Raw genomic sequence first — 6,185 nt, forward strand, 5'->3', positions numbered from 1 at the left:
TTTTGTTCTTACTTAAGTTGTCTTGAAAAGTCAACTTTCTATTTAAAGAGCAGGTCATGTGGGTTTGATAATATATATGTTTTGCAGTTTATGTAGCTATCATTAAATTAAAACATTCTGCAACATTTCAATTAAAAAAACTGCATGATAAATAAAGATTCATTCTGCGTCTCATTTTGGAGAAATACATAATAAAGGCCTTTATTATGTATATCTATGGCTGCACCAGTCCAGTTGTTGGCGGTAAATGTACCAAAAGTTGGTTTGCCATCCGCCATAAAAAGTCAGAAGAAGAAGAAGGTGGCTTTTGAAAGCTGCAGATTGGAGAAATATAATCAAACTTCCAAACGTAACGATAGGAGAATTAGACAAAAAATGTGACAACAGATATTTAAATAAAACTTTCAAAGGATATATAGTTATATCATGATTAAGATAGGAAGATAAAACTTAAAATATTAGATAATCAAACATTGAAACATTGAACATTGAAAATGACCGTTTGCACCCAAAGTAAAAGAAATGCAATTTAAAATTCTTAACAACTAATATCCATCTGCAGAGACACTGAGGGGCAGATTTGGTTTTGAAGTAGACCCTTGTGACTTTTGTCATGAAAACCCAGAATGAACAGAGCATTTATTCTTCCTTTGCTTAGTTAGTAGGATAACCAGATGTTCATAGCTGGTTAAATAATAAAATTTGTGAACTTGAACAATTTACAATAGAATATATTCTTATTTATAATTCTAAACTGACGAGGGATCTTTCACTTTTGATTAACCTTATCATCATTGTGGGTAAATACCACATTCACAAATATAAATGGAAAAAACAATTGACAAATGTAAACTGTTTTTAAAAATGAATTCCATATGTTATCATCCTCCTTGGACCTTGTAATATATTCTAAACAAACTGTAGAAGTTTCTTATTATTTATTTTGAGAACAATTCCTTATTTTATTTATTTTTATTCATTTTATTTTTGTATTCATTGTCAAATCTGCATTTTGTTGATGCCTTGCCTGTTTTTCTTATGCTGTTGTCTCCACAAGAGTTTGTAATAAACATTATTTAAAAAAAACAATTATAATATATATATATATATATATATATATATATATATATATATATATAACAAAAATAGACACAAGTAAGAATAACAGTACACCCTCTTTAAACTGCTTTAAAACACTTATCCAAAGATAATCAATCACATGCAGAATCTCTTTCCTTTAAGACGTATTTTTCCTTGCAACCCCCTGAAATGTTTGAAGAATGTTTGTTTTGTATGTTTTTATTGTTTATATATATATATATATATATATATATATATATATATATATATATATATATATATATATATATATACATATGTATATTGTGGCGGGGTGAAGTAGGACACGACACAAGAGGGAGGGTAAGTTCCCCAAAGGGTGGATTTATTAAATGTATCCGTGAGAGAACTGGTGGTGCTGTGAGGTGGTTTGGGTGTTGGGTGCTCGGCGTCCTGTCTTGAAAGTGCTCTAGTGCAGTGTGGGTCCATGCTCTCCTGTGGTGTTGGGGCTGGCGGTCACACGCTTCTGTCTAGGAAACAACAATGTTAGCCGATTCTCGTGGAGACATCTCTCACCTCTGTGCCCGCTTGCGGGGTTTATATGTGCAGTGGCTGATGACACGCAGGTGTGGCCGCTCAGCCCGTGATGAGTAGGTGCAGGTGTGTCTGCGCCGTTGCCAGGGCGACGCTGATGAGCGCTCGGGACACGTGTCACACTCCCCTCCCCCCAAGTGTTGTCCTATATCTCTGGAACAGTGGGGAGGTCAGGGGAGGGTGTGGAGTGGAGCCTGACAGACCTGCGAAAGCTGACTACAGGCAGGAGAGTCTGTCGGTGTTGGCGTTGGCCGTCCCCGCCCGATGTTGTAGGGTGAAGTTAAAGTCCTGGAGCACCTGGTCCGTGAGGAGGGTGAAGTGGCGGCCGAGGAGGTAATAACTGAGCTCCAGGACTGCCCACTTGATGGCCCACGGGTGGCGTACCGCTGTTCTGCTGGGTTCAGCTTTCGGTGATGAACATCACCGGGTGTTACCCACCGTCTTGGCAGCAAGAAGGGGCGGTTAAAGTCGGGGGTACGGAGGACCGGTTCCGTCGTCAGGGCAGCCTTGATCTTGAGAAATGTGGCTTCTGTTCCGGGGTTCCACTCAACTTTCTCCGACTGCCCCTTCCCGGTCAGGCCAAAAAGGCCCGTACCTGTTTTTTGGAGGTGGGCCGCGGCGCAGAGAGGATAGCTGCCACCTTCTTCTCCTGAGGTCGGATCAGGCCCACCTGACATCCCAAATACTTGGTTTCGGCTAGGGCCAGATGACACTTCCAGGGGTTGGCGGTCAAGCCGGCCCTGCGCAGCTCCGTGAGCACCCTCCGCAGCCGCTACAGATGGTCCTCCCAGGTCTCTGAGTGGATCACGATGTCATCAAGGTAAGCCGCCGCATAGACCTGGTGCGGCAGAAGGAGGACATCCATGACCCGTTGGAAGGTGGCTGGGGCCCCATGGAGGCGGAAGGGAAGGACCCGGTACTGCCAGTGGCCGCTTGGGGTGGAGAAGGCTGTCTTAGGTTTCACCTGTTTCGTCAGTGGGACTTGCCAGTAGCCCTTAGTGAGGTCGAGAGTGGATATGAACCGTGCCCTTCTCAACAGGTCCAGCAGCTCATTGACAGAGGGCATGGGATCAATCAAACTCGGAGACCTCATTCAGGCGGCGGAAGTCGTTACAGAAGCAGAGGGAGCCATTGGGCTTCGGGACCATGACGATGGGGCTGGACCATGGGCTGTGAGATGGTTCGATCACCCCTAACCTCAGCATCTCCTGTACCTCCTCCTTGATTGCATGTCGCTGAGCCTCTGGGACACAAGAGGGCCGCTGCCAGACGATGGTTCCCTGTGGTGTGCGGACATCGTGCTCCAGTACGTGGGTCCACCCAGTCTGGGGGGAGAACACATCCAGAAACTGACAGACCAGGTGCTGCAGCTCCAACTTCTGGGCGGCGGAAAGTTGGGGATCCATATCGACAATTATGGGAGTGGAGCTGGCATAGGTAGAGAGCTGGGGCACGGTCCCCACCCAACGCTTCAGCAGATTAATGTGATATAGCTGATCCTCTCTTTTTCTACCGGGCTGCCGCACATGGTACGTAACGGGGCCGACTTTTTCCGTGACTGTATAAGGGCCTTGCCAGGCAGCCAGGAACTTGCAGGCAGCTGTGGGCACAAGGACCAGGACGTGGTCTCCCCGCTGGAACTCCCGTGGTTGGGCCGCCCGGTTTTAATGCCGTTGCTGCGCTGGTTGTGCTCTCACCATATGTTCCCGGACAATGGGCATCACTCTATAAATCCATTCCCTCATCTCACGCACATGCTCAATGTACCGCCGGTTGTTGTTCCCAGGCCTCTTGGGCCACATCGAGCAGTCCGCGGGGCTGTTGGCCGAAGAGCAGTTTGAAGGGAGTGAAGCCAGTGGAGGCCTGAGGGATTTCCCGAATGCCGAAGAGCACGTAGGCGAGCATCTGGTCCCAGTCCCTTTTGTCTTCGGCTGCCACTCGGCGCAGCATCTGCTTCAAGGTTTGATTAAAACGCTCAGAGAGCCCGTCGGTCTGGGGGTGGTACACCGTGGTGTTGTACCTTCAATAAGTTGCAAACATCCGCCATCATCCGGTCAGTCAGGATCTGTGACGGGATGCCAACCTGGCTAAAGAGGAGGAAGAGCTCCTGGGCTATGGCCTTGGTTGTTGCCTTCCGGAGGGGGATAGCCTCAGGGTACCGGGTGGCATAGTCCACGATGACCAGGATGTGTTCGTGCTCCCGGGCGGACTTCGGCAGCGGCCCGAACAAATCCATCCCAATCCACTCAAAGGGCACCTCCATGATGGGTAGCGGTATTATCGGGCTGGGGAGAGGGGTTCGAGGCGACGTCCGCTGGCACGTTGGACAGGCCTGGCAGAATCGACGGACCTCAGCCTTGAGGCCTGGCCGGTGGAAACGGTCACGAAGGCGCTGTATGGTATTTTGGGCTCCGAGGAGGCCTCTCCTGTAAGCAGGGATGCAATGATGTGGGCTGAATTTTCTTTGGGCCAGGCCTCCCTCGTATCAACGGTCTCAAACATCTGAAGGTACATCGTCACGTCATCATGGGTGGTCATCCTGGGCAGCAGCTGGGTTGCTTGGGAGTTCGGTGCTCGATGTCCTGTCTTGAAAGTGCTCTAGTGCAGTGTGGGTCTGTGCTCTCCTGTGGCATTGGGAGGAAACAAGATGCATTAAGAGCTGGGGGGTGAAAACTTTTGGAATTTGAAGATCAAGGTATGTTGTACTAAATTTTTGTACCGGGAAACATACAAGTATCTTCTGTTGCTTACGAAGGGCAGAACTAAATGGAAAAAAAATATATTTCAACAAAATAAGACAAATTTGACCATCTTCATCATGTTTAAAGTTTTCAGCGTTCATGTAAACACTACGTTCGGATTCGTCAATCAGTATGAATTCAATCCGATGGAAGCAAAAAGTGTCCATGTAAATGCACCTAATGTTAGGTAGGTTATTCCAGAGTTTAGGCGGCAAATAGGAAAAGGATCGGCCACCCGCAGTTGATTTTGATATTGTAGGTATTATCAATATTGAGTTTTGAGAATGCAGCAGACGTGGATGATTATAATGTAACAGGAGCTCATTCAAATACTGAGGTGCTAAAACGTTCAGGGCGTTATAAGTAATAAGCAGTATTTTAAAATCTATACGATGTTTAATAGGGAGCCAGTGCAGTGTTGACAGGACCAGGCTAATATGGTCATACTTCCTGGTTCTAGTAAGAACTCTTGCTGCTGCATTTTGGACTAGCTGTAGTTTATTTACTAAGCACAGAGAACAACCACCCAAAAAAGCATTACAATAATCTAACCTTGAGGTCATAAATGCATGGATTACAATTTCTGCAACTGACATTGACAGCATAGGCCATAATTTAGATATATTTTTGAGATGGAAAACTGCAGTTTTACAAATGCTAGAAACGGGGCTTTCTAAGGAAAGATTGCGATTAAATAGCACACCTAGGTTCCTAACTGATGACGAAGAATTGACAGAGCAACCATCAATTCTTAGACAGTGTTCTAGGTTATTATAAGCAGAATTTTTAGGTCCTAAAATTAACATATCTGTTTTTTCAGAATTTAGCAGTAAGAAATTACTCGTCATCCAGTTTTTTATATCGACTATGCATTCCATTAGTTTTTTTTTTAATTGGTGTGATTCACCAGGCCATGAAGAAATATAGAGCTGAGTATCATCAGCATAACAGTGAAAGCTAACACCATGTTTCCTGATGATATCTCCCAAGGGTAACATATAGAGCGTGAAGAGTAGCGGCCCTAGTACTGAGCCTTGAGGTACTCCATACTGCACTTGTGAACGATATGATACCTCTCCATTCACTTTGATTTTCCCCCCTGTCTAGTCGGTCTGGTGTTCCTGTTTTTTGTGCTCTTTTTGTCTGCCTGGCACTTCTAGGACTCCGGGGATTTTTTCTGGTTTGTCTCTCTCTCTTGCTGAAGCCTGTATCAACTAAGCAGCCGACTCGACTCACCTCTGTCTCGGCATTGACCCTGTGTTTTCCACGACAGGCTCGTCACCTTTCCTCGCCGCTGTCTGGCTGATGCAGTGAAGCTTCCCCGCTGTTCTTCCTGACAGAGTGCTGGCGGTTTTGTTATCCGCCTGATTAGTCCTCAGAGTTAAAAATAGTTTTATTCTTTCATCCGCAGTTGGATCCTGGTCTTGTTTTTCAAAGTATTTAATAATCTCAAAGACAGTTGGGGCAAATTCTTTAATCTGGGTTGAATGTTTGGTAATACTCTCTATGAAGCCTATATTTATAATACATTATAAGGATATTCCTAAGCAATTATAATGAATGCGCAATGCATTATAATAATAATAATAATAATATTAATAATCACAACAATATTTTGTATCATCAAATTAATATTCATAAGAATTTTTTTATGTATTATAATATTTATTTATTTGTGGTTATAGCTTTTAAGAGTATGATGATTTAAAAAACACAATGCAATTGCTGCATCCACTTAAGTAACAATGGATTAGATTTCTCATAGTTAGCCTATAATGTATTATAAGTCAC

The sequence above is a fragment of the Carassius auratus genome, unplaced genomic scaffold, assembly GCF_003368295.1.
Source record: "Carassius auratus strain Wakin unplaced genomic scaffold, ASM336829v1 scaf_tig00036359, whole genome shotgun sequence".
Lineage (NCBI taxonomy): Eukaryota > Metazoa > Chordata > Actinopteri > Cypriniformes > Cyprinidae > Carassius > Carassius auratus.